Below are 7,896 nucleotides of genomic sequence, written 5' to 3'. Positions count from 1 at the left end.
CCTCGCTCTTCCTTCAAACCCACTATTTAAGGATTACACACCCTCTGAGCTATTGTACCAGTGCCACTGTGCTAATCAATCACAGATCACTCTTTGTGCGGTCTTGTGCACGTCGCCGCTATGTTTATGAAGCAGTGTTTAGCGGATGCTATTTGAATGATTATGAATCTTAAAAACATCAAAACTATTGGCAAATTGCCCTCAAAAAATGAAATATGTTCTGCTAAAATACGATGCTGCCCATTATTTGAGGCTATAGTGCTCATGCCAGGATGCAGGATTATTCGGAGCTTCCAAGGTGGCGGCAGCTGCAAGCTTAGAGATACACACAACTCAAACGGGGGGAGAATCGTCTTCATTATGTTGCCAGTCATGGAGATGAGGAGGGGTGCAGGGGGTAGAGTGGATGTTATACCTACAAGCGAAGAGAAATTCCTTTTGTCACGCAAGTAAATAAAGTACTTGGAACTGAAATAGTCAAGGAGTTGTAACTTGGAGAAAGCTGCTGTATTTCTTATTTTTTTCCATTAGAATTAGAGTAGTGTGATGACACACTCCTGTGATTTGAAATGACCATTCAAGATGCACAACATGGCTGTAGTTCTATTTCAGGAAGACGTCCTATTCATGCTTGAGCGTACCAAGTCCCGTATAATGTCAATTTAAATGTTGCTATTCATTTGGAAATTCTAAATAAAGTGTGCCTATTGGGTTATCTGTTAAAGATCCACTTGCTCCCTGCCTCACGCCCACCTACTCCTTCCACTCACAAAATTGCCAATATTCCAGCCACACTGCTTTAATCCCATTTTGTCTTCATTGTGGGATTACACCCCATAGAATAAGACAAGTGTGATAACACAATCTTGTAGTTTACAAGGGGCACAATATGGCTACATTATAGCATCACATTCATTCTTGAGCATAGCAAGGCCAATTCAAATGTTCCTATTCATTTGGCATCATAATAATAAAATGTGCCTATTGAGTTATCAGTTAACCCTCAACTTGCTTCCTCACTGCTTGCCTGTCTTGCACACACCCACTCCCGTCACTCAAAAAGCTAATGCTATTACCTATTAATACTTTTACTTTTTCATCTTTGGGGGATTTTCTGTATTTACCGTTTGAATAAGTTTGAATAAATTCTGTTTTCAGAGCCAGTTCTTGAGGCTCAGCTCCCTATATAGAACTGGCTCTTTTGGCACCCAAGTGGCTCCTCAATTTATTTATTTTTTATTCCCAAATTATGTGTAAGATTAATGACCAATTAAAAAAAAACATGATATTGAATATGCATTCTATTGCTTGAATAATTCACATTCATAGAGTGCTACAAAAATAAACTGTAAAATATAAACACAAAGGAGCATCAAAAAGGTGGAATATTTTTGTGTATTGTTGAACTGTGTTGAATTTCTTTTGCCTTAGCTGTGTGTAGTCTCTCACTATAAAGCAATGGTTTCTTGCACTCTTTTGTCTATCTCTCGCTCCAGTTTGTGTACTCACTGTGTTTCGTGTCTGTAACCTTCCTGTTTTTCCTTCTGCTTAGTGCGAACACCGAGACCCCGCCGCAGATCTTGACCAATCGCATGCGGCTAGAACAGAAAAAAAGAAAAGGAAAAACAGCAGCTGGTGCTAGTTGTTGAAGACCAGCTTGTTTGTGACAGACACATGGGGATGGGTACCTTTCACATTTTGAACCGGTACAGTATCGATTTCCGGCGCCTGGGAATCAATACTGATACTCAACTGTACCAATTTTCTGTGCATTTCTGTTGTGGTAACAATTTTTCTATTGAATTATAAAATCGCAAAATTATTCTATTTGACATTTATTTTTTAATATACTGTATAAACTATATAAACTATGTATAAACTTTGACAAATACAACAAAACATAAGTTTAAATCAAATGAGCAAAAGACGATGGAATATAAATAATTAAAGGTATAACCTATTACAAATAATAATAAAGTATAAATAATGCAAACAATAAATAAAGTATTTCAAAATGCAAAATGCATAGCAAAGTTCTTTACAATGAACTGGACAAGAAAGAAAGTCAACAGTCAATGTATTAGTAGGTATGTGTGTACAACTTCAAAGATTAATTGATGTTCATGATATTAATAATTTCCAATCAATGAATTCATTAATTCACAAAGGCATAAGCAGATATACATGTTTTGTTTTTGCATAATTTCTAGCGCGTGTTCCCTCCCCCGGTACATAAGGACAAGGTGACGTCATTTCGTTTGGCTATCCTGCTCAGTTGTGAGTTTGCTGTGCTTAGCGTCCATAACAAGGCCCGTTTACCACCCCAGCGTGCAGTTAGCAAGCTAACGATGGCTCCATCCCGAAAATGCGTCTTCGCTGGATGCCTCAATTTACAGAACAGCTCAGTCGGTGACATTATTTTAAGCTCCCAAAAAAGGAAGAAATAAAAAAACGATGGATTTAGTTATTAAAGACACGCGGATAGCGACTCTGCAGTGTGCATTTTATGATGGATAGTTTTGTAAACTTTCACCGGCGACAACATGGCTTTGTGGGTAACTTGATAATAGTGAACGGGGCAGTGCCAACTGTCTTAACGACCTGGGCTTCCTCCTATCGTCAGGTACCGTGTTCGTTCATTACAGTATGTCACCTACGACGAGGGTAAGTTGACTTGCGTGCTTATTTTTATGATTATAGTCCACAATAACCATTCAATTTTGAAGTTAAGCCTCCTAACGTGACTTTACTTTGTATAAGCCATCACCTCCTCAGTATGTTTGATTCTTTTTGGCGCATCCATTGGACACGCCCACAGCGTCTGAGAGCTGGTCCTTATTTTTCAAGTTTTTAATCCTGATTGTATATACTATTTTTATGAATTCAAATTTGGTAGGCTTGTTAACATTTCTCCGTGGGGTGTCGAATTTACATGCCATTTTTTGGGCCTGCTTAGTGCCACTTTAAAATACATAGTGAGGAATAAATATAGCACCTGTTTAAGAGGCATTTGTAGTTGATAAATCATGAAATTAACATTGGAAGCGAAGGGAAATGAGCCATAACTGCGGGTCAGAGTAACATCTCAAGGGACCTGGTCAGCTGTTTGTCAACCAATTTACATCAAATATGACGGAAGCATGGAAAAATATACAACAAAGATGGACATATAGATTTGAAAAACTGCCTTACCTAAATGTGTTTGGGGGTGGGGGGGGGTGGCGTTTGTCGACTTTAAATTCAGAAAATGTCCGAGTTGTACAACACGTGGAATTGATCTTTCGAGAAATTTCCAAGTCGTGATTAAAACTACTGTACGTCATCATTAGTGGTGTATATTGTTGAGTGAAAAACGAGAACGCAGTGAAACATGGAAAACAGCGGTTTTGCTGGCACTCAAAATGAGCAAATATGAGTGTGGCTCGTCGAGTCTCAAGTGACCACTTTCGAGAGCCAGTCAGCTTACCTGGCGGTATTAGTGTTCATCATTCCTTGTGCACTTGTTTTTCAAGAGCACTAACATGTCCACTTTCTCAGCCGCCACACTCTATCCCCTACTGTGGCAAAAACTCACTCTGAAAGGGTGGTAGAGGTTTTCTGATGCTCATTCTTAGATTTGGCAACTGGCGTGATCTGCGTCATATTTTTCGAGAAATTGAGCCATACTTTTGACATTAGCATTAGACCATGCTGTTTGTTGTGGAACGGGCAAAGACTGAGTGACGTCATTACACTCGTGTGTGTGAATTGCTGCGTTCAAACGCGCCATGGAATATCACCAATTCTTCCACTCCCGAAGACTCGCACAGTCACAAGGATGTGCTTTGGACCGAAAAATAGTACCGTTTGATTTCACGTGAATCAGTACTCGGTAGTAGTGACTCAAATCGGTGAGTACCAAAACAAAAGCACCAACTATGGTTCCTATACCTACAAACATATTACTAATTTGAATTAGACTGGTGTGATGACAGACTCCTGTGTTTTATAAGGTGCACAACATGGCTACATTTCATGAATGCGTCCAATTCCCAATATGCCATTTTAAACGTTACTTTTCATTTATCATAAAAAAATAAAGTGGGCCTTTATTTAAATTAACCACATGCACACCAGTAATTTGTCTGAGTTCTTTTTCATACCTAAGCTATTATTATTATTATTATTATTATTATTATTACAAAAAGGTTTCAAATGCTCCTGCAGAAAGCATGTTATAGCACCCGTCATATACCTTTCCTGTATCATCTCAGTCAACATGCCACAGTGCATGGAATTGCAGTCACTGCAACATACAGTAAATCATTCACACCTCACACCCCTATAATATCTCTATGAAAAGGGATGTTTGTAATAAGAAGGAAATTTCCGATTTTTTTTAATATTATGGGGAAAGGTACAGCAGTAAAAATGAAAGAGGGGTGGAAATAGCACACATGGGCACCTCTTTCAATAAACCAACTTGAGAGGATCCATGTTGCAGTCCATCAAAGGTTTTCCAAACAAACTGTCAGAGCAGTGTCAGTTTAAGTGAATTACTAGTATACAGTAGAATGTGTTAACAACGTGAGGATATGGCAAAACCCACGAAAGGAAGTTTTAAAAAAAAATTATTACAACAAACACATTAAAGCAGGGGTATCAAATAATTTTTGCTGCTGGAGACATCATCGTTATAGTTTACCTCGGAGGGTTTTTATGACTGTGAAACCATGTACTGTAAATGTATAATCACCCCATCATATTATAACTACTCAACAAATTGATGGAAAACTAGTTTTAAAGTCAAGCCAAGAAAAATACTTTATTCAATTGCAAAAGTTTTAGCAACAGTAGTAAAAATGACATAATAATAGAAAACAACGATATGCCTGTTGGTGTCAAGCAATTTTTCCAAGTGACACTTAAACTGCTCAAATCCAATAAATGACAAAAACAAAAAAATTGTTATGGCAGTGATGCCATATGTGCACCTGAGCTCTCCAAAAATACACCCATGGCTGAGAGGCTAAGAGCAGGTGCATTTTTAGCATAGCATGGTGATGGATTCTTCACAGTAAAGCACAATAATCACCCTTTAGCTTGGAGTAAGAAAGGGGGGATCCGCAGAGGTTGAATCAAGGCAACAAGACTGTTCTTGTTCAGGATGTTTCACCTTTAAAGGAATGATGCCTCAATATTGAGGTCGACAGAAAACTTTACCCAAATGGACCAGTACCTTCTATTTGACTCTTTTCAACAACTGGAACACAAGCTATGAGTTATCAGAACCCTTGAGGACAAAGCAGAGAAAATCCTCACCACCGACAATGGAAAACACAAGGAGCAGACTCGCATCAGGAAGGCACTTCCTAACTCTTACTATCGTGGGTATCCAAAATGGGCCTTTGTCAAGTCCGCCAAGAGAAGACGAGCACCCGAGCCTCAAGACAAAAACAAGAGGCCGTATGTGGTGGTGCCCTACGTGGCTGGTTTGTCACAGAAACTTGGGATTTTCTCCAAGCATGATATACCAATGCTTTTAAAACCCACCAACACCCTTAGATAAAAGGTAGTTCATCCCAAAGACAAAATCCCGAGCAGTCAACTCAGCAATGTTATTTACGCGGTGCAATGCAGTGAGGAATAGGCGTTGGCTCTGTCCAATACTCCACACTCCACATCCTTGCTCCATATGCAGCGTCGTATATTCGCAAAAACAGAGACACTTAAGGGGAAAGTTAACCATTTGTTGTCGTGAGCTAACAAGCTAGCCTGTGAGCTAATGAGCTAGCGAGTTAAGCTAAACAAACAAAACAAAAAAAACAAGTTGAGCTAAACAGCTCGCTCCACCACAGTGATGTCGTTTAAAACATTAGCGCTTCGCTCCACGTTGTTGTGTGTGTTAGTCCCCAATTAACACAAACACAGGAACGTTAACGGTTTATTAAGCATAACCTCAGTGGCACACATTATTCAGCCAGTAGTTGAGGAGAGCGAACGTCAACGTATGTTTGATTGACAGGTGAAGGGCTCGTCTTCAGCACACCAACTACACAGTAGCAGGGTTTACGTGGAGACTTTTCTTGTCATTCCAATTGAAATCTTTTTGATTGAAGATCTCTGGTCAACTATTTACTTGTGACGTGATCTATTCCGATCGGGTGTTTATATGATGTGCCCTACATTTAATCTGAACAGCCATGTGACATACGCACGTCATCGTGAATGTCACGTCATTTATCAAGATGGAGGTTTATAGTAATCATAACAACAACACTGTTTTAAAAACAATAAAATAAATAATAAAATGAGGGTCTTATTTTTCATGATTTCAGATGCATTAATAAAAACATTTATTGTTTATCGTGATATTTTGGGGGAAAATATATCGTCTTAAATTTGTTTTATCGTGACAGGCATATGTTGCAACATGATATGCATTAGTATTTCTATATTTGAGTGCATTAGTGTAAAGTAAACAGCACACACTGCTGTGTGCATCTTGTGCCTAGATCAGATTGTAGCTCCTTTATTGGCCCGATTTGCTATCATGGCTGATTTTCCTGATCGGGTCCGACATATTTTGTCAGGAACAACTCCTTATAGTGTGACATAATCCATGACCAACAATTTGGCCCTACAACGGCAAAATGAAGTCAAGTATGTTTGATTTTGTGACACAAGAACCCTCCGACATATCACCTGACATCGACTAATACGATTACGTCTTGAAACGGTGTAACGCCTGCCTTCCTCGCAGTTGTCAACATTTATTTGCACGCACAAATGTTTATTGAAACTTTAGAACATAAATCAACAGAATACCGGCATGTATACGTCCAAACTTTACCGCTAGCACTAGCTAGTGAGTTATGTTGCCTACTTGCTAGCTAAAAGTAGGTGAACATTACCTTAAGCTCTCCTTGAGGAATGGACAGTCCAAAACATCCACTGAAGCACTGTCTGTACGTGTTGTATATTTTGCAGTGAAACCTGCCAAGACTACTTATCATACTATCTTGGTCTTGGACCTTTTGTTATATACATTACTTCAAAAGTGATGTATTGTTTTTGGGATTCCGCATAATGATTAGGATGAAGTTTAAAATGTATAGATTGTAAATGGTCATCCTGGCCGTGTGTGCAAACATGACATTGATTTTTCACACAGGATGGAGCTACTTCCTCCACATCAGAATCCAAAATGGTATGGTCCTGTCTTGGGGCTCTATTTTTGTGACCATCTTAAATCAGGTGTGGCTCAAGTCTGTGCAGAGGCAGACTCGTCCAGGTTTTCGTAATTTGACCGACACGCACGGTCAGCATATTAAAAAAAAAAAGGCGGTCTGTGTCGTTGTGGGAGTGAACACAGACGACTTCAGTCACGGCCAATCAAAGCGGCTCCTCTCATTCCCTTTAAATGTGGCGCAAGATGTTTCGTATGGAGACATCTCTGTGCAGAAGAGGACACTCTTGGCTGGTGTGGCAACAGACAAATTTGATTAAATACAGTTTGAGCTGGTGATAACTGCGGGTGACTTAAATACAGTATGTTCACAGACATCATATATCTATTCTCACCCATAATCAGTCACGTGCTGTGTTCCATTTGCATAGGTATGATAGTCAGAGGTGGGTATAGTAGTCAAATATTGTACTCAAGTAAGAGTACTGTTACTTTAGAATAATATGACTCAAGTAAAAAGTAGTCATCCAAATATTTACCTGAGTAAGAAAGTACTCAATGAAAAAACTAATCAAGTAAAGAGTAACTCGTGAGTAACTTCTAATTTTTTTTTTAAATCAGAGCATGAACATCAAATACAATTTTAAAAAATAATAAAATATGGGAGTCGACATACACCTGCCACCATTTAAATTTTTATCCGCCCAAAAACCAACAACACATGCATT

The 7,896-nt window shown here is 38.9% G+C and overlaps 1 long non-coding RNA gene across 1 annotated transcript; it reads right to left on the bottom strand.

The window, feature by feature from the left end:
- Window positions 1–343: 343 nt before the first annotated feature.
- Window positions 344–3,634, bottom strand: LOC133407481 (uncharacterized). Its single transcript, XR_009769172.1, has 3 exons — window positions 3,467–3,634; window positions 1,510–1,598; window positions 344–415 (listed from the first exon to the last, which is right to left on the bottom strand). It is a non-coding gene; the product is annotated as an uncharacterized LOC133407481 (long non-coding RNA).
- Window positions 3,635–7,896: the final 4,262 nt, after the last annotated feature.

Source organism: Phycodurus eques, chromosome 9, assembly GCF_024500275.1.
Source record: "Phycodurus eques isolate BA_2022a chromosome 9, UOR_Pequ_1.1, whole genome shotgun sequence".
In the NCBI taxonomy this organism is placed as follows: Eukaryota; Metazoa; Chordata; class Actinopteri; order Syngnathiformes; family Syngnathidae; genus Phycodurus; species Phycodurus eques.
This window is presented reverse-complemented; position numbering and strand designations above follow the sequence as displayed.